Source organism: Erythrolamprus reginae, chromosome 1, assembly GCF_031021105.1.
Source record: "Erythrolamprus reginae isolate rEryReg1 chromosome 1, rEryReg1.hap1, whole genome shotgun sequence".
Lineage (NCBI taxonomy): Eukaryota > Metazoa > Chordata > Lepidosauria > Squamata > Dipsadidae > Erythrolamprus > Erythrolamprus reginae.
Window position 1 is genome coordinate 327,582,492 of NC_091950.1, and position 26,248 is coordinate 327,608,739.

Here is a 26,248-nt window from a genome sequence, read left to right on the forward strand (position 1 = left end):
TGTTGATGTGTTTGCAGTTGCTCCTCTGACTTGTCTTTATGTGTATCAGGAGACAGGGCTAATTTTAAGATTTGAAAAGTCTTTGAACTTTTTCTGGAAAACAGTGCATGACTGGGGTGTACTGTAGGTTTGTTTTGGCTATTTGGAGATGGGTGATACCAATTACCCATTAGATGATAAATTTTATTTATCATCTTATAAGACACTGTTGGATCTTCTCCTTTATGAATGTTCTGTCTCTTCTGTCATGCAGTATTCCTTTTTGTTCCCCAAATGCCCAAAGCCTATTTTATTTGCAAGGCTCTGAAAACAGCTTCTTGAGTGCAGCAATATAAGCACATCTCCTGTATCTCCTACTTCTGATTGTTATTCTGCTGATGGGTTTGCTGATGGGTTTGCTCCTCTGTTTGACTGCCTCTTAGGGAAAGTTCCTTCCACTGTCAAATTGTTGTAGGTCATCCTTTTTTAAAAAACTGATAAATCCTCATTCTTTCTCAACAGCTTAAGCACAAGACACCTGCTTTCCCTATCTTTCCTTTTCTTTTTTCTTCAAGTACTGCAACAAAATTGCTCTTGTGCAAATATGCCAGTTGTTTGCAGGCAGGAAGACAAATTAGTAATAAACATTGCAGGTCATAGTTGCAAACTCCATTGCTCTTGTCTCTTATTTTTTGGCTAGGCAAGTACAAACTCTTAGACAAATTAGTCATAAATATTGTGGATCACAGTTGCAGACTCAAATTCATCTTCACTCTTATTTCTCCTGGACACCAGTAGTAGAAATACTTTTACAGTGGTACCTCTACTTAAGAACTTAATTTGTTCCGTGACCAGGTTCTTAAGTAGAAACGTTCTTAATTAGAAGCAATTTTTTCAATTGGAATCAATGTAAAAGCAAATAATGCGTGCAAACCCATTAAGAAAGAAATAAAAGCTCGGAAATTGGCTGGGAGAAGAAGGAGGAGGAAGAAGAGGAGGAGTAGAGAGGAGGGGAATAAAAAAAATCCAAAACTTTAAGGCTTAAAAAAAAAGAGGGACTCTGAGGTGGTGAGGAGGAGCACGCGCCTCCAATACACCCGGCGCAAGGCTGCCTCCCATACACTGCTGCCCATACACTGGCTGCTGCTGCTGCTACCTGCTGCCTCTTCCTTGCCACGCTGGAGGGCTCACCTCTCCTCTCGCTCGCTTGTTTTGTAGCCGGCACCTTTCCTTCTCTGTGGTGACCCCTCAGCTGCCCAGAGCAAAGGGAGCGTTTCTTTTCTCTGTGCGCTGGCACAGGTTTATTCCCTCTCCAAGTGCCCAGAGAAAGGAAAATGCTTCGTCTGCTCTGGACTGCCAAAGCCTCCTTAAGCGCCACCAAAAGGCTCCCCTGACAGTCCAGAAAATCCCAAGATGGCCAGGATTCAAGGGGGGATGGCAGGGCTTTCGTGCCGCTCTCAAATTTCCTGGGAAATTTTTCTGGACTCGGGTTCTTAAGTAGAAAATGGTTCTTAAGAAGAGGCAAAAACATCTTGAACACACGGTTCTTATCTAGAAAAGTTCTTAAGTAGAGGCGTTCTTAAGTAGAGGTACCACTGTATTTCTTCTTGTTCCCTCTCTCATGGTCTCAGATTAAGAAAGAATAAAATCTCTACTTAGATGAAAACATGGTTAGAGAATTTTTTAATTGGTTATTTAATATTTTGTATCCAATTCTTCTAATAACTGAGAGCAACGTTTGCTCATCCTATTGGTGAGTTTGCTCCTTGGAATCTGGTTGCTTTATATTCTCTTTTCATTTGTGTTTACTCAGCAAGAAACAGTCATTACCTCACTGTGGAATTGGCAGCTCACAGGATTATAATCATCATCGCAAAAGCCAGCTTTATGTAATACACTTTACAGATGATACTTTTAATACTATCAAACTTGGGAAGGATTCTATAGGTGGATAAAAATGTGAAACTCAGTCTAAACATTTGACTGACTGTGTGATGAACCTTAATAATAATAATGGAAGAAGATCATACAAATGATGATACTCAACATAAAAACAATTACCAAAATGATTCACATTGAAACATCTGTAAAAAATATCATGTACCAGTAACGAAAAGTAATAAAACACTTATATAATCTGCTTGGAAATAATGATCACCTAATTCCAACTGCATTTTGCTTTTATTATTTTATTGCTTAAGTTCAAATTTATTAAATAAGGGAGGGAAGACTTTTCAATAAATACATGTTGTTAACCAGCCCAATAGTGTAGTTGAGCACTATATTGTCCTTATAAATGACATTAAGTAAAAAAACTAATTTCAGCTGGAGCTATGTATAACCAAAACCATTAAGATTTTTGGAGCATGCTAAAAGACAGTGAATTGAAGATTTATAGAGTTTTTAGAAAATATTTCTAAACTATTTTCATATCTTTTTAATCATCAGTTCAAACCCCAATAAAGTCTCCCTTAACTGCTAGTTAAAATAGCTGTAATATTTCACTGTAGTTGCTGTTTATTGGTTTGTAGGCAAAGAAGGGTTACCCAAAATTTTAATACCACACTGGTGTGGGTGTAGCTTATTTTCTGTGGGTGTGGCTTGCCTGCCATGTGACCAGGTGGGAGTAGCTTGATGATCATATAACTTGACCAAGGATTTTCTAAGAACCTCAAAACAATACCCATATCAATGGACTCAAAACAAGCTGGTCATTGAATTCACCCATATCCTAGAACTGAGCAGCTATAGAACAGTAAAATGACAGAAACATCTCACTTAGAATTTTGAAAGCACATTTTGAGCATTGCCATAAAGGTGCCTTCATGATTAAAATAGCCATTCACAAAGGCAACAATCTAAAATGTTCCTTGCTACTTTCACAACCTAAGTGAACATCTCAAAATGCTCCATTCCACACAGTGAAGGGCTATGAAAATTTTTACTACCACAATGTGGGTGTGGCTTATGCAGGACGCCCTGCATTTTCTTTCAACATCTTTCAGTGCAAATTGGGTGCTCTGGGGTGGAGCTCCATTTTTGCTACCCCACAGTGTCCCCCCCTTCTGGGCATCAGCTCACTCCTGTTCGTAGGATATCTATTTATATAACTAACCAACATTTAATACAATTATGATATAACAGAATAATTATAATAGAACAGGGTATAATGTGGTATTTCGCTACTGAAATATAGAAAAGCATCACAGTAACCAATCTGAACCCTAAAGCTTCTGTAATAATTATATCACATTTTGTAAAGCAGAACCAACAGTTAGTTTGGTATATCCTAAAGTTAGATCATGGGTAAATAAACAAAAATTCAGTTATATATTTAACCTTAAAGTAGAATTTGAAAAGTTGTGGTGATTTAATGTACAGTTTGAATTTGTTTTCAATATTTTATATTATTCACAATACCCCTTCAAGTTTAATAGCCAAATAGATTTTCCTCTTAGGTAGAACATATGGTTTAAAACAGACAACCATTCATTCCATGTACTATTTGCTTGACCAGGATCCACAAATTACATGAAATAAGGACTATTATATACTTATTTCATGTAATTGGGCAACATTATCTTGGTACATGTACAATCACCTTCATTCTTAAGGACAATTAATCTAGTAATTTATTTATTTTTAATCTTCCCTGGAGCCAGTGTAGGGTAAAAATGCCCTCCCCATCCCACCCAGAGCCTCTGTGCAAGCCAAAAATCAGCTGGTCAGTATACATATGAATGTTGGAGCTGAGCTAGGGCAACAGTTAGTGTGTCAGCAAATATGGCTCCGCGTACCATCTGTGGCACCTGTGCCATAGGTTCACCATTATTGCTATAGGTAGTCCTCGAGTTACAACCATAATGGAGTCAGATGACAGTGGAGAGGGGAGGCACAACCATCAGAACTTTGAATCTGGGTCATAAGTGCCCCCCAGGTGGCCTGTCATGACTTTAAATGGTCACTATGTAAATAATGTGCTATTGCTATTAAATGTCTGTACATTGAAGATTCCACTATCAAAGTGCAAAATTTGCCTTGAAAAGGTAAATAAACACTTAGCAAATTAAGCACTCCAACTTGTGCAGAATTTCAGAGATTTAAAACCACTGATTTCATATAAGTTCAGACAAGCCTAGTTTTGCTCAGGTCTGGGAAGTAAATGATATAAATACAGTACTTTAAATCTCAACTTCCATAATTATCTTTTCCTGGGGATTTTCTCTGGATGAGGGGGTTTCTTATGTTTAGTGCTACTCTGAAGATCAAATTAAGAAGACTTTAAGTTATTCCTATGGAAGGTCAAATCCATTCAACATTCATTTTTGAAGCAAGCATTATTCTTTTCCATACACCCTTTTCCATTACCTTGATCAGGAATTTGGAAATAGTCTGAACAGGAATTTGGTATTTAAAGTACATTTCTTTCCGAATCTACCAAAAGCTTGTCTGTAAAAATGGGTACAAGAAGTGTTGTCAACACATATGTTTTTCTAAGATAACATATGCCTCGCTTGTGGTGTGAATTGCGAAGTAAGGCTAAATGCCTTCAGTGACCTGCAAGTGTTATCTTACAGTAACACACCCCCATGTCTCACAGAAGTTGGAAAATAGCCTCTCACTTCCCCCAAATTAAATGCCTTTTATTAATCAACTAAACAAAAGGGGAAATGGGCCGAATAATCACCTGGCCAGGAAAGAGCAACTCATTCATGAAATGTTTCACTCAAGGATTATGGAAGAAAATAATGGGAGGCCACAGGTGAATGCAATGAACTATCAGGTGTGTTTTTCATGCTTTCCTAGCCCAGCCAGTCTCCCACATGGTTCATTGTGAAATCATAAAGGAAATGCAAAATCAATGTATTAGAAGGATTCATTTGGATTTCATTTGTCACTTTAAATGTTCTTCTAGATAACATCAAATTATGCATACAGTCTTTAATTAAATCTACTAATAACCCACGCCTTCTCCCTATTCTGATAGAATTCTTAAAGATGATTTAAATGTTAGCAGTGCAAACCAGTCATACACGTATAATCTCATATCATTACAAATCCTTGATAATATTGACCTAAACATTGATCTCTAGCTGTAGTGAAAGCTATGTCTCCAGATCTCTTATTAAAACACAAATCTAGCTATGAAAAAAAATCCATTTATTTATCCCAAATAATTTATTTCTCCCTCTAATATCTATTCCAAAGGCATAGCCACTCTTTTACACCATTCTACTACTCTACATGTAGACTACCAGAAGTTGCAATTGATATAGCACGCAGCAGTTTCTATTTCATTGAGTAAGGGCTCGCAGACTCTCATAAAATTATTTATTTATTTAATTTATTGGATTTGTATGCCGCCCCACTCCGCAGACTCGGGGCGGCTAACAACAATGATAAAAACAACATGTAACAATCCAATTTAATAAAACAACTAAGAACCAAACATACACACAAACATACCATGCATAACTTGTAATGGCCTAGGGCAGTGATGGCGAACCTATGACACGCGTGTCAGCACTGACACGCGTAGCCATTTTCGGTGACACGCGGCCGCCGAGAAAAGGGGAGCTTTAGGGAGTGGCCAAGATGCAAATCTCCCCGCTTTCCATTTTCCCACCGACTGCAAGCAGGTACAGCAGGGCCGCCGATAGGCCGGTACTACCGGGACTGGCGTCAGGGGCCCGGGCAAACTGAAAATTGGGGGGCCCCCGCACGCCCCGGTTTTGGCCCGCCACCGTGTGCCGGCCCCTTGGCGCCCGCAGCAGTCATTGTGCCGCACCGTTTGCTGTAGCCTGTGCATGCCTGCGCCAGCGCACCCCAAAATGCCGCCCGCCCCGCGCACCCTTTTCCAAGGGCGCACACGAACCAACCCTGCCCCCCCGCACCTCTAGGCCCCTCGCGCCCCTGGCTACTTGCCGCTGCCCCCTGCCCGCCCGCTTCGCCTCTCTTTCTCCACCGCTGCAAGAGAGGCGCGGCAGGCATTCTCACAGCGGGGGCTGGCGAAGGCAATTTTCAGTGTCGGGTGCGCAGCCCGGCGCACACTCTCCCCATCGCCCTGCCAGCCCGCCAGGAACATTCAAAGTAAGAAAAATCTTTGCTCTTACTTTGAATGTTCTGGGCGGGCTGGCAGGGCGATGAGGAGAGCGCGCGCCGGCCCGCGCGCCCGACACTGAAAATCACCTTCGCCAGCCTCCAGAGAACGAAAGAGAGTGAGAGCGACAGAGCAAGATAGAGAGAAAGTGAGAAAGAGAGGGGGGGAGAGAGATAGCAAGAGAGAGAGAACGAGAGAGAGAAAGAGTGAGAGAAAGAAAACGAGAGAAAGAGTGTGAGAGAGAAAGCTAGAGAGAGAGAGAAAGAAAACAAGAGAGGGAAAGTGAGAAAAAGAGAGGGAGAGCAAGAGGGGGAAAGATAGAGAGAGAAAGAAAGAAAGAGAGATGAGAGAGGAAGGAAGAGAGTGAGAGAGGAAGAAAGCAAGATAGAGAAAGAGAGAGAGAGAGAAGATAGGAAGGAAGAGAGAGAGTGAGAGAGAGCAAGAAAGAAAGAGTGAGAGAGGAGAGAGGAAGGAAGAGAGTGAGAGTGTTTTTTTGTCAAGGTGACACACCACCCGAATTATGCTCGGTTTTTTGGCGAATTTTGACACACCAAACTCAAAAGGTTGCCCATCACTGGCCTAGGGGAAGGAATATCTTAACTCCCCCATGCCTGGCGACAAAGATGGGTCTTGAGTAGTTTGCGAAAGACAAGGAGGATGGGGGCCGTTCTAATCTCTGAGGGGAGTTGATTTCAGAGGGCCGGGGCCGCCACAGAGAAGGCTCTTCCCCTGGGGCCCGCCAAACGACATTGTTTGGTCGACGGGACTTGGAGAAGGCCAACTCTGTGGGACCTTATCAGCCGCTGGGATTCGTGCGGTAGAAGGCAGTTCCAGATGTATTCTGGCCCAATACCATGTAGGGCTTTAAAGGTCATTACCAACACTTTGAATTGTGACCGGAAACCGATCGGCAGCCAGTGCAGGTGCTCCATTAGTTGCCAATTGGCTTCCAAATACATTTCAAAGTGTTTGTCATCAGCTCTGGAGCCCTATATGGCTTGGCATCTAAGTACTGTAGGACAACATATGTACACTGAGCAGAGTCAACCTTTTCAGTGGATCCTTCGACTAGAGATATTGAAAGCATTCCTGTGGAGCCTAGTTGAAGAATGATATAACACAATCCAGGCAAAGTCCATTTCTTCACTTGCTTATATCATATAAACTGAATCTTGCCAGGCTAAACCTATACTTTCATAATCTAATAAATATGTCCTGGGAGGTTCTAGACCAATGGTGGCGAACCTATGGCACAGGTGACACAGGTGGCACATGGAGCCATATCTGCGGGCACACAAGCAGTTGCCTTAGCTCAGCTCCAACCTGCAGGTGTGTGCCAGCCAGCTGATTTTTGGCTCACACATAGGCTCTGGCAGGGCATTTTTGGTTCCCAGAGAGCATGGGGGGAGGGCGTTTTTACCCTCCCCAGCTCCAGGGATGCTTTGGAACCTGGGGAGGGTGACACACGAATCTACTGGGCCCACCAGAAGTTGGGAAACAGTACGTTTAGGGCTTCCAGAGGGCCTCCGGAGAGGGGGGAAAGCTGTTTTCACCCTACCCAGGCACTGAATTATGAATGTGGGCACTCATGCATGTGCAATAGCACACACCCATTCTCTTTTGGCACCTGAGGAAGAAAAAGTTTGCCATCACTGTTTTAGACTAATCTTTTCCCTCTTTCTACAATCCAGCTCCAGATTGTGTTGTCTCTTATCTTGCCTCTTGTCCTTGGAATGTGCTCCTTTCCTTCCTGTTATTGAAGTCCATCACATCATCTCCCCCTTTGTAGACACATTCCATTGCATCTCCTTCCTCCATCTAATTCAGGATAAGGGAGCAAATAAGCCCTATATTTTGGATATATAGTCCATCCCAAATAGTAAATTTTATCCCTAGAAATTCAATGAAGGCATTGTCTTTAGAGGGTGGTTAAAAAAAGTTGTGTCAGAGAACTTTGGAGTTTGCATCAGGATAATCTTACTATCAGTTTTAATGTAATTTATAAAGTTTCTGAATTTGAGAGTTCACATGGAATCAGGGGCATACAAAAGTTTTTTAAAAAAAACAAATAATTCATATGGCAGAATTAAATTAAGCACCTTTGTTTGGATGGAATTTTGAGAGCACGTGGTAAGGACATTGACCAAATACAGTGATACCTCGTCTTACGAACGCCTCTTCATATAGCCTTTTCGTGATATGAACCTGGGGTTTAAGATTTGTTTGCCTTGTCTTAAAACCCTGCTGTTCTGTTCGGGTCGTATGTGACCCGAAACCAAGTTTGAGTCCACTGTAAAACATTTTCCCTGCATATCTGAAACTTGAAATTTCATGACTTTTCATCATTTCAGGGGTTCTCTCTATGAGAAATTTTTTTTTGGGGGGGGGGCTTAGTTTTTGCTGGGCAAAAAACTTCCTAAACTTCTGTTCGGGTCACATACGACCCGGACCGAAAACTCTTCATTTGAAGTGCTTATGTTTGGTCAATTTGAAAACTTTTTTCACTTGGAAAGTAGTCTGAACATTTCTGCACACAATGATATGAAAATTGAAATGAAAAAAGTAAATCTTAATGGTTTATTTTGCGGATATAATGCATGCCCCCCCCCCGTTTTTGGGTATTTTTTTTCCAATTTATGGATAGTTTTGCTTGCAAAATCCATTCTATTTTACTAAAGTTGGTGTGGGATTGGTAGCTTGAACATTTCTGAATATAAGAAAAATATAAAGGAACTGAAAAAAATGATTCTTATTGGTTTTTTAAAATCAAAAATGGCTGCTTGCAACCATTTTCACTTTTTATTTTTTTATGCTCTAAATCTGAAATATTCTTTAAAATCTTAGGCATTCATTTACTCCATTTAACAATGCTGATCATCAAAAAATATTTTTAGGGTGGTGACTAATTGTTTTCTGGGCAAAAAAATTCATCACTTCGAGTCTGTTTCTGTTCGTATGTGACCGGACCAAAAAGAATTTTTTTAGGTACTTGAATTTGATCTTTTTGAAAACTTTTTCAACTGGAAAACTAGTTTGAACATTTATGAACATAATGATATGAAAATTGAACTGGAAAAATTGAGACTTATATTTTTATTTTGATCAAAAAGCCCCTCCCTCCATCCTTTCTGAATTTCATGTCAATTTTTATTTTTTAAGGCTACAAATCCCTAAGGAATTTCCCCCCAAAAGGTTTGATATACTAAATTGAACATTTCTGAATATAAGAAAAATATAAATGAACTGGAAAAAATGGTTCTTATTGGTTTATTTTTGCCACAAAAGGGCCACCCCCCCCCTCGGCCTTGCTGTGTGCCATTATTGTCACTTTTTATACATATTTGGCTAGAAATATTTGGAATATACTTTTGAAAATCAACCACATTGCAGCCAGAGAACTAATTTTATGAAACAAATCCATTTTACTAAAAAAAAGTATGTAAGTTTGAAATTAACAGCATAATTTTTATATAAATTGAAATAATTGAACACGGGGGGAGGCATACATTTATGTGCAAAATAAACCAATATGCATCAATTTTTCCAGTTCAATTTTCATATCATTATGTTCAGAAATGTTCATGCTACCAATCCCACACCAACTTTAGTAAAATAGAATGTATTTTGCTAGCAAAACGATCCATAAAGTGAAGACTATTTTTTAAAAATGGGGGGGGCATGCATTTCATCAACAAAATAAACCAATATGCATCAATTTTTCCAGTTCAATTTTCATATCATTATGTTCAGAAATGTTCAAGCTACCAATCCCACACCAACTTTAGTAAAATAGAATGGATTTTGCAAGCAAAACTATCCATAAATTGAAAAAATTCACAAAAACGGGGGGGCATGCATTATAACCGCAAAATAAACCAATAAGATTTACTTTTTTCATTTCAATTTTCATATCATTGTATGCAGAAATGTTCAGACTACTTTCCAAGTGAAAAAAGTTTTCAAATTGACCAAACATAAGCACTTCAAATGAAGAGTTTTCGGTCCGGGTCGTATGTGACACGAACAGAAGATTAGGAAGTTTTTTCAAACAGAACAGCAGGGTTAAGAACCATTTTTGTCTTACGAACCTGAGCCTGGGTGCGTGGGCTCTCTTACTGCGCATGCACTCGCTTACTGCCACAGGGATTCCCCTGCCTTGTGACTGTTACCGACGGGATTTCCCATTTGCTTCCCACCCTCGCCGGGATTTCCCACCTCTGGACATCCATAAGAAGACAAGCCAGCCGGGTGAGGAGGGGGGCTGAAAGAGAGGGAAGCCACCGCCGACAAAGCGCTTGGGGGGATGTCCAGATGGGGGAGGGAGCCACCCCTCTCGGCACCCCCAAGCCCAGGAGGGTGGCTCCCTGCTGCTCTTACCCTCCCCCAAAATATCCCGGCTCTCAGAACGAAAGAAAAACTTAGAACGAAAGACAAGCCAGCCGGGGGGGGGGCTGAAAGAGAGGGAAGCCACCGCAGATGAAGCCCTTGGGGGGATGTCCAGTTGGGGGAGGAAGTCACTCCTCTCAGCACCCCCAAGCCCAGGAGGGCGGTTCCCTGCTTCCCTGATCTTCCCCTGACTCCCTGGCTTGACTTTCCTTCAGCGAGCCAGCAGCCGGGAAAGGAACATGGGTCCCAGCTTTGGGACCCATGTCCCAAAGCTTTCTGAGCGGAGGGTCCACCCACGAGGCTCCCTCCGGGCAGCCTGCACTGTCTTCCCTCCTTCCTCCACCCGCCCCCAAACAGGGATCCGAATGCCGGCAGTAATGAGGCAAAAGGGGTGAGTTTTGGGATTGCACGCATTATTCGCTTTTATATTGATTCCTATGGGAAACATTGTTTCATCTTACGAACTTTTCACCTTACGAACCTGGTCACGGAATGAATTAAGTTCGTAAGACGAGGTACCATTGTAGTTACCATGGGAGAATTGTTAAGTCAAAAAAAGATTGCAATGGTGGGCATGACCAGAGAGGAATTTATTCCCTAGGTTGTTTTCAATCATTCAAGTAGTGAGTGCGAAAGATTCAAACTTTTTATGCAGTATGACTATTTTCTCCTGCATTCTCATATACATATACAAGTGACAAAAAGCTGTATTTTAAAGAAAAGAAAGCCAAATCCAGTTCAGTTGAAGGAGCTTTCCAATGATCAATCAGGCCAATGATAGCCTTCAAGATCTGAATTGTCAGAATTGCCTAGAGTGGATAAATTATAACCCAGTTTGATCTATACTTCAAAGCATTCCTCAGTTAACCAAGCAAGCCATTACTGGAAAAATCTCACATCTTTGATTAAATTGACTGTCAATGTTAGTTGCCTTCTTATCTAACGAGCTTTGAAATTGTGAATTGGCCAGCAGAATAGTCCATTCAGACTTTTGGCTTTGAAGGCAAAAGTTTGGCTGTTAAATGGAAACAATTGAAGATTTTCAACTCTCCCTTCTTGGCCAAAATATCAGAGGAGGATTTTTGACATAACTCAGAGGCTATAGTATTCTATATTCCTCTTTAAATATTTCACAGCAACACCAGAGTTTGTCCTTGGAAAATTTACAGGACATTTTTTTAGCACCTAAGGTTAAATTCGTTTGAATGTATCATAAATGTTTGAAGTGTAGATTTGAGGAACTTAAGCTTGCTTGCTTCCCTCTTTGCCCCCTAAATACTCACCTCTGATTTTAAGATGGAATCAATGTGAGGTAAGTTAGTTTGAAGGTAAAATTGCATGTTGTATTGATTGCATAATAATTAAGGTGTTTTTTTCACTCAAAAATTAGTGTGAAGGATCAGTGGTGTTGGGGATTTCTACAACTTTCATACTTTCTCCCTTCTTCCAGTCCTAATCTGGATAACTGTACATTGGTCTTACTGTTTTGCATTTGGAAACATAACATCATGGGGACATCTGCTCTAGTTATACAAAGGGGGAAAACTGCAGAATGGGAAAATTTAAGCATTTTCTCCATCCTTCAGCTCTTAGTTATTTTTTGAGTTAGTTGTTTTTAAAGGCAAGTAACTGAAATTCAGAATATGGATTTTTGATGTCATGTAACTAGCTTTGTGTAATAATAACATCACCTCCCAAGTTCCAATTCTTATTATTCATTACTCAGAACAATCTAACATCTGATTTGCTTTCAGCACCGCAGCTGTATTTTAATCCAATTGCTTTAGGGAATTTTTTTACAAACAAATCCCAAATCTCTGTACCATTTAATAATCCCTTTTCTGATCTGGCAAATATTATTTTTTGCCTTCTATGCGTGCTGATTAGCAACATATCTGAATGTAAATAATGGTTTGCTCTGTTTCTGTCTCTTCATCCTTTCCATTGATTCATTTGCAATAATACTAGAGGGCATTGTATGCAGCATCACAATTATTTGCAAGTGAATGAATTATGATGTCAGAAGCCAACATGATCTCTCAGAGGGAAGTTATTCACAAGAAAAATGGGGTGGGGTGGGGAAATAAGCAGACAATTAATAAAGGGCCTTCTCTTATAGTTTCATGTATTTTTCATTAAAAAGAAAAAGACTCTGGTTTACAGTTCTTTATAACATAAAAATGAGATTTCAGGACTATCATATGTCCTTGATAATGAGATATTAACTTAGGTTACAATGTAGATTGAAGAACACAGAAAAAAAATGTTTGATATATACATTTGATTCCCAGGTCCTCTTGCCAAGGCAGACTATTGGTTGAAGTATTCCAATACAGATGTGACTTTCCTAAATCTTTTAAATACTACCCGCAAAGTATGTGTTTTATTAATCAGCTATGACTTTCCTTTCAGTGATGTGGATCACGATCACCAAAGTCATGTGTCATAAAGCTTAAACTTCCTTTATTGGATTCCATCACCTATGTATAGCTTTATCTAATAATGGTGAAAGGTGAGGTTGAAAAAACATACAGTGCAATTCTATACAACTTCTAAAACTTTAGATAAGTATATAAAGGTGTGGGAAGATACATCCCTCCTAGAAGAATGAAATACTTTGAGAAATATTTAAAAAGCCAGAATATTATATTTAAATACATGTTTTTAAAGGCAGAAATCAGCCCCCAAGTCTTTCTTAATAGCCTCAGTAGGACTGGGCCAGCCTATCTACAAGACAAAAAGCTTTCAGCTCGAAGGTGATGGGCTTAAGACATGAGCCTCCAAGACATAATAGGTGTCAGGCCACATGACACAGTAGCAGCGATAGGGATAGAGGGAGAGAGATAGAGAGATGTGCAGAGTCCTAGGCGACTGAACAAGTGAAGAAACCAGCCCTCCTTTCCCCAGATTGGTCCAAGTGATTGCACTTGTGGGTGAGGGTTTGTGATAATGAACTTTTACCTAGTAGAAATGGAAGTGAACCTCAATTGCTGGTATGACCGCCACAAATCCAAAATGGCTTTGTTAATAAATTGAACCTTCTGTGAGAGCACAGCAGTGGAATGTGATTTATTTCTCAGGTGCTATTTGGTTCACTGACAATAGCAGGAGAGCTCACTGCATTGCACAATTTACTAAGAACATTGCATCACCAAGCAAAATTCAACCAAACTTGACTCAGACAAACTTAATCCCACATAACCTCATGGGAGTCTGACAACAGCCATTAGAATACATATTCTTGCGCAGGAACAGGAAGCTCAAGTGCAAAGCCCAAGAGAATGTGTATATATACCCCTCACTCACAACTCCATGTGGTCAGCTTCCCAGGACCTCAAACCCATGTGATTCTGCTTCATCATTAAACCAGCTTTCCAATCAGCCTCCATGTTTCCAGTGTCTTCCTCCCAGCTTGGAACCAGAGCAGTGATGGCCTGCTACCGGAATGGTAAAGTGCTACATTCTGGTAGCGATTTTCAGGATGCTCAAGCAGCTGCGTGTCCCCGACGCGCACAAACGCATGGGATTTGGCTTCTGCACAAACGCATGGGATTTGGCTTCTGCGCATGCAGAGCAAGCAAAATCTTGTATGAAGATGCTCATGTGAGTGAGATTTTGCTGATCTTCACTGATTTTCTGCTTTAGCGCATGTGCGGAAGCAAAAATATCGGCGAAAATCGCCAAAATCTTGCTTGCTTGCGTGTCCTCATGCAGGATTTCTCTTGGTGTGCATGTGCAAAAGCCAAATCTCGCACAATGGGCACGCATGCACCTGCCAGATGTGCATGCCAGCAGCGGCCTCAGAGAACACACCAGTAACGCTGAAGATGGCAGGCCTTACACTGAACCAGATGGATACTTCTTCCAACAATTGTGTTGTGGTTAGCTCTGGCCCAGTTCCTGCCCCAAGGACTGTGGATGTGGGGGAGACATCCACCAGCTGCAGGCCTGTTTTGCCCGCGGTGGAATCTGCTGATGAAGGCTCCTCTGACCAAGAAGACATGAGTGACAGGGAGGAGGAGAGTGGGGCAGACAGCTCAGAAGGAGATCAATTATCTAGCTCCTCCTTGGATTCAGAACAAGAGTTAATGATACAGCCACGCATGAGAAGAGTGATGCATAGGCAACAACAACTGAGAGATTATTATCAAAGAAAATGAGGCCACCTGTGGTTGGGTGGGGCTGTGGTAATTAGTGAGGCTGCTATAAATAGCAGCCTGTGGGTTTGGCCATTGTGGAGGATTATCTGATCCTTGTGTTTCATGACTGATTTACTGACTTTGATCTTTTGTGTGCTGATTTTCCCCCGCTTTGAAACTAAACCAGAGCAAAGTGTGTTTCACTTTGCGAAAGAGGAAGGACTGTGAATTGCCTCAAAGCTGCAAGCTAAGTATCACAGAACTGATAAGGGACTTGTACGAATTACCAGTTTGTTTGGAGACTAGTGCTCTTTGCTATACCAAAAGAGGGCTTAGTTTAAGTGAATTTTCATTATAAAGAACATTGTTTTGAATTTTCAAATGTGTGTGTGTCTGAAATTTGTACCTGTGAATTTTTGGGAGGATTCTACCAGAGAGCCCGACAGAACAAATTGATAGCATGCTTAACCTTGAAGTAAAAGGTCAAAACCTACTCCTTCTGATACATTCCTGAGATGTTATGAATCTTCCTCTGCTTCCTTTGTTCTTCCTCATTAAGGTGACAAAAGCAAGAATAGATACAGAGAGCACATTTTTTAAAAGCACCAGTGATGCTTAAAGAGTTTCCACTTCATCATTATTATTTAGATACTGCAAGATTTCAGCTCACATCAGTGTTAGAGACACTGGAATATTACTAATTATTATGCTAAAATGTCACACAGCCAAGGAAACATGAATGTGTGAGTTTGCACTTAACAAATTCAAATGAAGGCAAACACACATAGGGAAACATTAGTAATGTAGTTTAAGAGTAGAAAAATGGCTCTCAGGGGATTTACAGCATAAATGACAAACGTCGTCATAAAGCAAACATCACATATCCGGGGCAACCACAAAATGATTCCTTTCAATGCAGCTGCTTTTAGGTGCTATGTACCTACTTAAATTCCAAATCATATTTTGTCCTTCAAGGGGAGATTCCTACTCAGCCTTAGAAATTATCGTGGTGTTTGGAAGTTGAAATAGATTTGCTTCAGTTTTCTTAGTTAAAAGTGATTCCCCCCCCCGCAATGTTTAAAATAATATTCCTACACTAGCAGTAGAAATTTAACTATGTAAAAATAAAGGAATCTATGAGAAGCCATAATATCCTTTGGCAGTGCAATTTAATTTGAAGTGACCCGAGAAAGGGAGCAGAAGTCAGATAACAAGATGCGAAAATGTCAGGCAAGGTATAAAGGGCCCCATTTTATAACAATTATTAGAATGAAGCAATATGGATTAGGATCGGGGTGGGTTCTGGATTACCTTGCTGCCTCGTCACTTCCTGATGTGCTGCGCGGGCACGCACATGAGCACAGTGCTAAAAACACAATTTCTGTGCCGGTACAGAATCAAAAAGCAGCTTCTGCATGCGCACAGAAGCAAAAACCAAGATGGTGCCACCTATGGCGCTGCTGAAATGCCCAGTTCGGGGACGTGTCCAGCCAGCCATCACTGCGAGTTCAGCGGGCACCTCTGATTAGGAATGCAACAAAACTAGGACCAGCCTCGAATTTCAGATTATTGCTGGCATGGAGTTAATTAATAATGACGGATAATTTATATTTTTCTAAATAATCCTATGCAAATACAGTGGTACCTCATCTTACGAACGCCTCTTCTAACGAACTTTTCGAGATACGAACCCGGTGTTTAAGATTTTTTTGCCTCTTCTTCTGAACTATTTTCACCTTACGAACCCAAGCCGCTGCTGCTTGGATGAAGGGGTTTCTTTTCCCCCCCTTTTTTGAAGAAAGAAAAGGGAGGGGCGGCTTGGAGGGGGAAAGAGTTTGCGTTTAAAAAAGTAGGAGAACAGCATGCTTGCACAGGCACTGAAAGGGTGTCTTTTGAAGAAAGAAAAGGGAGGGACGCCCCTTTTGCCTTTCTTCCTTCCCACTCACCCTTTAGCCTAGCCTTGCTTCTTCCACCCGCCCCCTTTAGCTGTTCCTCCCTGCCCTCTGTTCGCCTCCCTTCTAAAGTTTGGGATTTTCCTGAAGGATTTGCACGCATTATTTGCTTTTACATTGATTCCTATGGGAAACATTGTTTCATCTTACGAACTTTTCACCTTACAAACCTCCTCCTGGAACCAATTAAGTTCGTATCATGAGGTACCACTGTATGTATCCCATGTTCTGGATCTGGTTGACAAAGAGTCACGAGATCACTGGTTTACAACACTGAAGAAAAACGTTGTTGCAGATATCATTGTTTTGGTTTCTCAATGGTTCATTTATTTTTCCCATGACATTATATTGCCATCATTAGTGGATCAAGAAGCCCAGAATTACATATTATTCCTCAATTCTAGAACAGGGGTGTCAAACTTTCAGCCCACTGGTCAGATGCATCATATGCTGACCTGGCACTCGCCCAGTTTAGTGAAGGGGAAAACAGTCCCGATACGTCATGTGACACTGCTGCGATGATGCTAGTTTGACACTCCTGACTTAGAACTACAGCTTCAGAGAGTTGGAAAGGAATTGTTATGGGACTATAGTTCAATGGTTATTGTTGAATACTGAGACTGCCTGGTTACTCCAGAGTGACTGCTGATTAGCTGAGCCATCCCTATAAAAGGGAAAGCTGTCAGCTTAGCTCTCCACTGGATCTTGTACATAGTTAATAAAGAGCTATTGTCTTGAAGCCTGTCTCAAGCCGCTTCAATCCCCAGACTTAACAGTTATACTCAAAACATGTAAGAAGTTGAGCCATCCAATCTTTTGATTCAGCTTCACCGCATAAATCATGTCAGTGTTCCAATTAACATCCCAGAAATAAATCAGAGTCCAAACCTTGGCCTTCTTCCAAGTTCCAATTTATTAACAGAGCCATGTTGGTTATGAACTGTAGTCAACCCGATACTAACTTTTCCTACAGTTCTCCGCCCAGGTTAAGATTCATCCCTTGTCCTCATCACACCCACAAGTTCATCACATGGACCACTCTAGTTCTCTCAATGTCCACGATCCTCCCCTGTACTTCCGGCTGGCGCTGAACAAAAGATGACCTTGAATCTCTGGAAAGAATTTGTTGTGGCTAGTATTTTTACCCTCTCATGCAACCACTCCTCCCCAATTCCCACAGTACTATTCTACTTGTAGCAGGCCAAAGTCTCCAACTCAAAACAATGGCTTCGGCCTGACAAATCAACTCCCCCCGGAGATTAGAACTGCTCCCACCCTCCTTGTCTTCCGTAAACTACTTAAGACCCACCTATACCGCCAGGCATAGGGGATTTGAAAGATCTTTTCCCCAGGCTTATTATAATTTATGTTTGGTATGTATGTGCTGTTTGGTTTTTAATTATGATAGGGTTTTTAGTTTTTTAATATTAGATTTGTGCCATTATAATATTGTTTTTATCGCTGTTGTCAGCCGCCGGGGCGGCATACAAATCTAATAAATAAATAATAAATGAATAAATAATAAATAAATAAATAAATTGGAAACCCTCCTGCATTGTGACACATCAAAAAATAAATAAAATTAGGTTTCCTTTCATTTTTCAACTTTGAAACTCCAGATTCACCCGTAACATTTTTTGCTCCCAAAATCAGCTGGGAACTTTTCCGCTCAGAGTCCTGTATAGATTGAATGTTATTGGAAGTGTCAGCTATGAGAATACATGGTGCAGTTAATTACTGTATTCATTGACCTTTTGACTTCTCTAAGAAGAATACAGATCAAACCATAAGTTAAATCAGCTTGGATGTTTAAAGGGTCCTTTTATTTCAACACTGCACTGCTGAAGTACCACATGTTGTCTCGCAACCTTTTCCTTTCTCTCTTCCCCTCCCACCACCCCCAAAATCAAGCATCCTTTTTTAGATGAAGGATGAAATGGCATGAAAGGGGAATTACTCCTTTCATCCAACAGAGGATGGTCTCTGTAGATCCGACTATTGTCTGAGCACCGTGGTGAAATTCTATATGTAGTTGCCAAAGATTACATTATGCACGGACTGCAAATTAATAGACTTGGCTTTAAATACTCACTCACTTATCATTCACAGAAAATTACACTCATTCTAAAAGGGAGTGAGGCATGTGAGATAGGCTCTTTCTATTTTTTCCTATCTGACAGCCTTACTGATTTAATGACACCCTGCCTGTCATTTCCTATAACTACTGTCACTGCTGCAGCTGCTGTTTCACCTGTATCTTACAAAATGCACTGATCACATTGTTAATTAAACCAATGGATGGATTGGCTTCAGGTGACTCATCACCGTACTGAAAGGTTTATAGCACCTTCACATGCTCTGTTGGCTTTTCCTTCTCTAATTTTGTTAGTGCAAAAAAGAAAAAAAACCCAGAGGAACTGAAGTGTGTATGCTTGTGTGTATGGCATACAAACATAAGAAACCATGTCAAAGCCTATCTAATCCACCTTTCTGTTTGGCTGATCAGGGAAAGGGGAAGCTATCAAATAGGAACCTAATGGCATTATCTAATAGAGCTGTGAATATTAAGTGAAATGCAACTTCCCAGTGGTCAACAGATATTTGGGATTTTGTTCCAAGCAGGGCCATACAAACCTCTCCCTCTCCCTTCTCCTCCATCTTCCCTCTCTCACACACAGACGCAGAAGCTTAATTTGGCTTTCTGGAATAACTAGAAATGCAATTACAGGACATTAGCCATAATGCATTCTGATAGTAACTATTTGAGTATCTCCATCAGGGTTTATTTATTATTATTATTTATTTATTGGATTTATATGCTGCCCCTCTCCGGGGATTTGGGGCAGCTCACAACAACTCAAAAACATTATTATTAATTATATTATTATTATTATTATTATTATTATTATTATTATTATTATTATTATTATTATTATGTCAATACAACACAGCAAACGAGATCACTATGCTGGATTTTGTATTTCATCACCAGTCGGGCGCTTTCCAAGCACCTAGGACTGCGTGATGTAGCGAATTATGTTTGCCGATCCCAGTAAAGTGGCCTTTTGCAATTGACAGATGGAGATTTTGTCAATTCCGATGGTTTTCAAATGTCCACTGAGATCCTTTGGCACTGCGCCCAGCGTGCCAAGTACCACTGAGACCACCTTCACTGGCTTATGCCAGAGTCGTTGCAGCTCGATTTTTAGATCTTCGTATTTCACTAATTTCTCTAGCTGCTTCTCCTCAATTCTGCTGTCCCCTGGGATTGCGATGTCGATTATTATTATTATTATTATTATTATTATTATTATTATTTGTATGCCGCCCCTCTCTGAAAACTCGGGGTGGCTCACAGAGTAGATACAAACATAAGCATGTAGCCCAAATCTAATAATTAAAATACAACTAAAAACCCTAATGTAATAGGCAATCATACAGTCCAATCACACCATACATTACATTTATTGGTCAGAGGGGCAAGGTCTAATTGCCCCAGACCTGGTGACATAAATGGGTCTTCAGGCTCTTGCAGAAGGCGAGGAGGGGGGCAGTACGAATCTCTGGGGGGAGCTGGTTCCAGAGGGCCAGGGCCACCACAGAGAAGGCTCTTCCCCTAGGCCCCTGCCAAGCGACATTGTCGAGTTGACGGGAGCTGGAGAAGGCCGTCTCTGTGGGACCTAGCCAGTCATTGGGACTAATGCAGCAAAAGGCGGTCCCGCAAGTAATCTGTCCGATGGTTCTTGAAAAGGCCAAAAATGAAGGCAAATCTGGGCTTGAATCTCATTGTACAAAGTGTTCTTTCATTGCAGTCCTTTTAGGGAGAACATATAGGATGACATCATACCTATTCAAAAGCTATTTTCTCCCAGCATCCTTATTATGATCCCATCTACAATAAGCAATTGATCACACACACACACACACACACACACACACACACACACATTTGAGGTATAGAATACCTGGCATTGAAAATTTTTAAGATACAAGTGAAACCAGATTATATGCCACCATCAATTTGTTCTCCAGGAAGGAATTAAAAATTCATTAGCATGGCACTGATTAATGCTTCCCCCTAGCTATTTAAGATGGCACGATTCTCCTTATGATTCTCCTCAAATTTAGCATCTTATTAAGTGAAGTTTCTGAGAGGTATCCTGTCAGCTAAAAATCCTTGATATATCAAGACCTGTAACACTGCAGAAATGACCTGAAAGAACCTTGCAAGCAGAATATTTTCAGTTCATAGTTACTTTGATAGCTACTTTGTCTAAAATAGTGTTTCACCAAATTTGAAAGAATTATTTTACAATCTCAACATTTAAAGAGGTGGGGCTCAGGACTGAGATAATAGATTTGTATTTTCCCCATCTCTTTAACTTATTTAAGTTAAGTTAAACTGGGCAGTTTAGAAGTTAAACAAATTAATTTAAATTAAATTTACAGGTGCTGTATGTATAATTTTCCATACTCTTTTAACTAAGGAAAAAATATCTTCTCCCATTTATTTTCACCGTACATTTTGATTTAAGTTGTGTTATATAGTTCAGGTCCAAAGCCTCAGTCAAAAATATATTTAAAACATATTGTATTCTTATCATTTAATCTGTCCATATTTTGTTTAGTTACTATGGAGGAAAAAAAGTGATATCCGTGTAACTTACTCATAAATCAGAATTCAAAATTATTCAAGATATTTTCCAAATGGATTACCTGATGCTAATTTTTCAAGCTATTGTATTTGAAAGACAGAGGCTTGTTCAATAGGCAAACCAGAGCTGGAAAGTAACTATGAAAGATTGCTCCACATTGTTGACGCGACAAAAGAATTGCAGCTGAAAATACAGAAGGATATATTTTTACTTCAGAAGTGATTCTACTGGGAGACCAGCCAGTTTATGAGCTGCAAGTCACTTGGAACTTTATGATTGTGTTCTCAGAAAGCTTTTTAGGCTAAAAACAGGAACAAGAAAGTGTACAAAAGGAAAACAAACCTCAGCAAGCAGTCATATAGCCTTGCATAAAAAACAGAGCAAAATTAGTACTCTTAAAACCATAATAGCTTAGATTTCTTCCTTTCTCCATTAGTTGTTGAAATGGACAGACCAACTGGCTTCATGTCTCCTATTCTGTCCATATATTTCTATCAACCCTTTCCAGTTTTTATATAATAATAATAATAATAATAATAATAATAATAATAATAATAATAACAACAACAACAAATAATAACAACAACAACAATAACAATAATGTGAATAATAATAAAATGAAATACAAAATCCAGCATAGTGATCTCGTTTGCTGAGTTATATTGACATAATAATAATAATAATAATAATAATAATAATAATAATAATAATAATAAACATTTATTTATAGTGCCCTTTTAACAAAGGGCATAACAGCATGTTAGCAATAGCACTTTTTTTAACAGAGCCAGCGTATTTCCCCCACAATCCGTATCCTCATTTTACCCACCTCGGAAGGATGGAAGGCTGAGTCAACCTTGAGCCGGTGATGAGATTTGAACCACTGACCTATAGATCTACAGTCAGCTTTAGTAGCCTGCAGTACTGCAATCTACCCACTGCGCTATCTCGGCTCAAGCAAAATATTGAGTCTGGGAAAAAGTGCCACTCCAATTCTTGTATAGTTAAGCCATCAGCTATTACTCTTAAACAGTCTTGATATACAGGAAGCCCTTTACTTACAACTATTTGTTTAGTATCAATGGCGCTGCAAAAAGTGATTTATGACTGTTTTTCACATTTATGACTGTTGTGGAATATACACGACCACGAGATCAAAACTAAGATGCTTTGCAACTGGCATGTACTTATGACCATGCAGCATCCTGGGTCATGTGAGATGGGATCATGTGATCACTTTTTGTGAGCTTCTGACAAGCAAAGTCAATGGGGAAACAAGATTCACTTAACAGCTGTCTTACTGCAGTGATTCCCTTAACAACCTTGGGCAAGATAGGTTGTAAAAATGGGGCAAACCACCTTTAACAAGGGAAATTTAAGGTTTAACTGAGGTTGTGAGTTGAAGATTACCTGAAGTAGAAACCCAGAATTCTGAATTGAATTGGGTCCTTTCATTATTACACAAGGGTTTCCAGAGGCAGACGTCAAAGCTAGTGGAAGAAGCAGGATAAGATGGGATAGAGGAGATTGTATCCTCCTTATCCTTCTTTGCCTTTCCCATGAATAAAAAATGAGGATGACCACTATGTCATTTGACTGTGGGAGAAGACCCAAATACGCCATCAGAATATTACCAAAAGTATCTATGGGAATATTTCTCTGAATGTCTTTATTATTAATGAAATGACAACGTTTTAGAAATATTTTGTACAAAAGTAATTATAGTGCAAATACATGGTTCTGTAATAGCAGAAATACTACCTGCTCCATTTAATTTGAATGACAATATTAGTTAGTCAAATATAAGAAATGTATAAGAAAAACCATTTGCTTCTAAACCAATAAATTACAGAAAAAGGATTCTGAAACACACATACACCTGACAAATTAGTTTGACGGAAGGCAATAAATACTTTTTTAATTGTACTTAAGACTCTGCTTTTCAAACGATCCTGTTATTAGAGGAAGTCAGAAAGAATGAATGATTGTAAAATGAAAACTATTGAAGATAAAATTTGGGGGGGGGGTATTCTTGGATAACCAAACTTTTGGAGAGTAACAAAAAAATTGTGGAAGACACTGCATGATACTCCAGATACTGGGACTATGATTTCATTTATGTACATACATTTTACATAAATCTAATGTATACAAATCTATCTACCACTATGTGACCAATCCTTCCATTTGCTACTACTAAAACTCTCAGATTTGTAACTTTTAATTGGGTAACCATGTTGCATCATAAGTAAAATCTTTTCAACCAGGAGACCTCAGTAGGAGGCCCTTACAGCATGCCGGGGATCCATTACTCTCACAGGAATTAAATTTTGGAAAATTCTTGCTGCTTCAGCTCTGCCTTGCTACCATTGTTACATTATTGTCTTTCACAGTGTTCTCCCCTTCCCCATTGACTTGTGGTAAAGTATCAGAGAACATTATAAAAAAGAGTCATGTAACGGTGGCAGCAATGCTGAAGTGGTAAGAACTTTCCAAAATTTTATTCTCATGGGAGTAATGGGTCCTGGCACTTTGTAAGTTGGCCTCTTGATTGAAAAGGTTTGGTTCTATGACAACTGGCTATGGTTATCTCACCACAGCCAACTTGCTGCGGTTAACTCACCGTGGCCCTTTGGTCACTAGACAATTTGCCCTGCACAATTTGTCCTGCACAATTTGCCCTAACACTAATATAAGGTGGGTTCCTTTTACCTTTTCCTATCAGTGCACATTGCAAAGTTTCACATCTCTTGTGTGATTTCAATCCCTTGCGCAATTTCACTTCAATGCATGCTCAAAGGGATGATTTTACTTCTGCATATGCTCAAAGAGCAAAGAAATCACCAAAAATTACAAAAAAAAAAATGGTGGTGCACATGGACCAGCACAGACAGTACCGGAGCTGTTGCGCCAAAACTGTCATCGGTGGGCCACTACAGGAACGCCTGCACTGGACCTCATAAGTGGAATACAATAATTTAAAAAAGGATGCCAAAAGAGGGACAAAATGAAATGTGAATGACAAAAAATAAAATACAGTATTTTTTTTTAAAAAAATTAAATAATTAAATTGAGTTGTTGAGTTGTTGAATTAATCCAAGAACTGGCCATTGGGTCACTGTCCCAACCCAGCGAGTTGTCCCAGGCTGAGTTGGTCATGTTGACTTGTCCCGCGGCAAGTTGGCCATGGTGAGTTGACTGCAGCGAATTGTCCCATTCCGATGGGGAAGCTGGGAAATTTTTAAGGAGAAAGACCAAGGGCATGGTGTGACCATGGCTGACATCGAGAGTACGATGGCAAGTTTGGCCTTGCATTCTCCGTGTAAGTGTGGAAATGTATCTCAAAGGAAGACTCAAAGGATAACAGATTGTTCCTACCAAATACAATTTATTTTTATGCTTCTCCTATCACAGCCCATTCTCACTCCCATCCAATTAAGTGGGTAGAAGCAAACATTTACACCCAGCATTTTTATTTCTTTCAACAGAGAGGAGGGGGGTCATGCTGTTTTCCATGGCACCAGAGGTCCAGACAAGGAACAACGACTGGAAGCTGACCAAGGAGAGATTCAACCTATAAATAAGGAAGAACCTCCTGATGGTCAGAGCGATCAACCAGTGGAACAGCCTGCCAACCGAGGTTGTGAACTCCCCAACTTTGGACATTTTCAAAAGGAGATTGGACTGTCATTTGGCTGGGGTGCTGTAGGATTTCCTGCTTAAGCAGGGGGTTGGGCTTGATGACCTGCAAGTTCCCTTTCAACTGTAATAAATAAATAAATAAATAAATAAATAAACACTTGGGCCTTGTGACTGATCACAAGTTATGCACTGCCATTTTACCACATCTTTAAAAAAATCCAAGAGAAAGATATGTGGGACAGAGGGAACATTTAGACAGAGAGTTGCATATAGGCAGTGGTGGGCAGCAGCCAATGAGCTCAGGTGCTCCATTCTGGTAGGAAATTCCAGGATGTATGTGCAGCTGCACACCCTCCCCCCCCCGATGTGAGTGACATTTTGGCAATTTTTGCAGATTTTTTGCTTCTACGCGCGACGGCCTCGGAGGGCGCACCGGTAGGAGGTAATACAAGCACCCCTTCACTGCATACAGGTACGTTGAGTTGCTTTCTAACACTAGTCTAATGTTAAAACCATACCAGTAAAAAGATGGAACTAAACATTCTGAGATACACTAATGGTGTCCTCTGATGGTGTAGAAAGTTATAAGCATTTTTTCTTGTATCTGGAGCAGAAGTAAAATGTATTATTATGCAGCCATTTATTTGAAGCATCCCAATTCTTTTTTCTTCTTGGTTCTCCCTCTCTCAACCCGACCTCTCTTTTCCACCTCCGTTGCTCAGTCTTAGAAGCACTTAGTTGTCTGCAGCGAGTTGTCCCATTCTGATGAATTGCAATTGCTCAAACAAACTTTCGTGCCTCACATTTATGCACATTTTAAATATAGTTTTGAGATATAGTTCAATATAACTGAGTAATCATCCTTACAAGAATTCAGGGAGACATAGGCCTAAAGGCACCATTGTCCCCTGACATGTCTCTAGCCTCCTCTCTTCTAAGCTTTGGATAGTGGTGAAAGCTGTCATATTTGAAGGAGCATACTCTTGTTAGTAGGATGCTAGATTGTGCAAGCAACTAATTTTGTTTGCTATGGTCCTGTTGTTTCTGTATTTTATATTACAGTAATACCTCATCTTACGAACTTAATTGGTTCTGGAAGTAGGTTCGTAAGGTGAAAAGTTCGTAAGACGAAACATTGTTTCCCATAGGAAACAATGTAAAAGCGATTAATGTGTGCAAAGGGAAAAAAAATCGCAAAATGGTGCTCCGCTGGGCACCGCCGCCCGGCTGTCACCTTTTAAAACAGCTGGGGGGCTTCTCGGCGTTCTCCTGAACCCGAACCCGAACTTTTCGGGTTTGGGTTCGGGAGGCCGCCAAGAAACACCGCCGCCCAGCTGTCACCTTCTGAAGTTTCGGCCTCCAGGAAGGACATCTTCGTGACGTCAAAGCTCCACC

At 40.3% G+C, this 26,248-nt stretch overlaps 1 protein-coding gene and 1 long non-coding RNA gene across 3 annotated transcripts in view; one reads left to right on the forward strand and one right to left on the reverse strand.

Annotated features, from left to right (window-relative positions):
- The window catches only part of LOC139157250 (uncharacterized), a 91,950-nt gene extending 67,213 nt beyond the window's left edge, over positions 1–24,737 (forward strand). The window contains exon 4 of the long non-coding RNA XR_011557450.1: positions 24,700–24,737. This is a non-coding gene — a long non-coding RNA (uncharacterized lncRNA). The remainder of the gene's footprint in view (positions 1–24,699) is intronic.
- Positions 1–26,248, reverse strand: part of PRKN (parkin RBR E3 ubiquitin protein ligase) — an 890,155-nt gene that overhangs the window by 38,676 nt on the left and 825,231 nt on the right. The gene's annotated exons all lie outside the window — the stretch shown is intronic.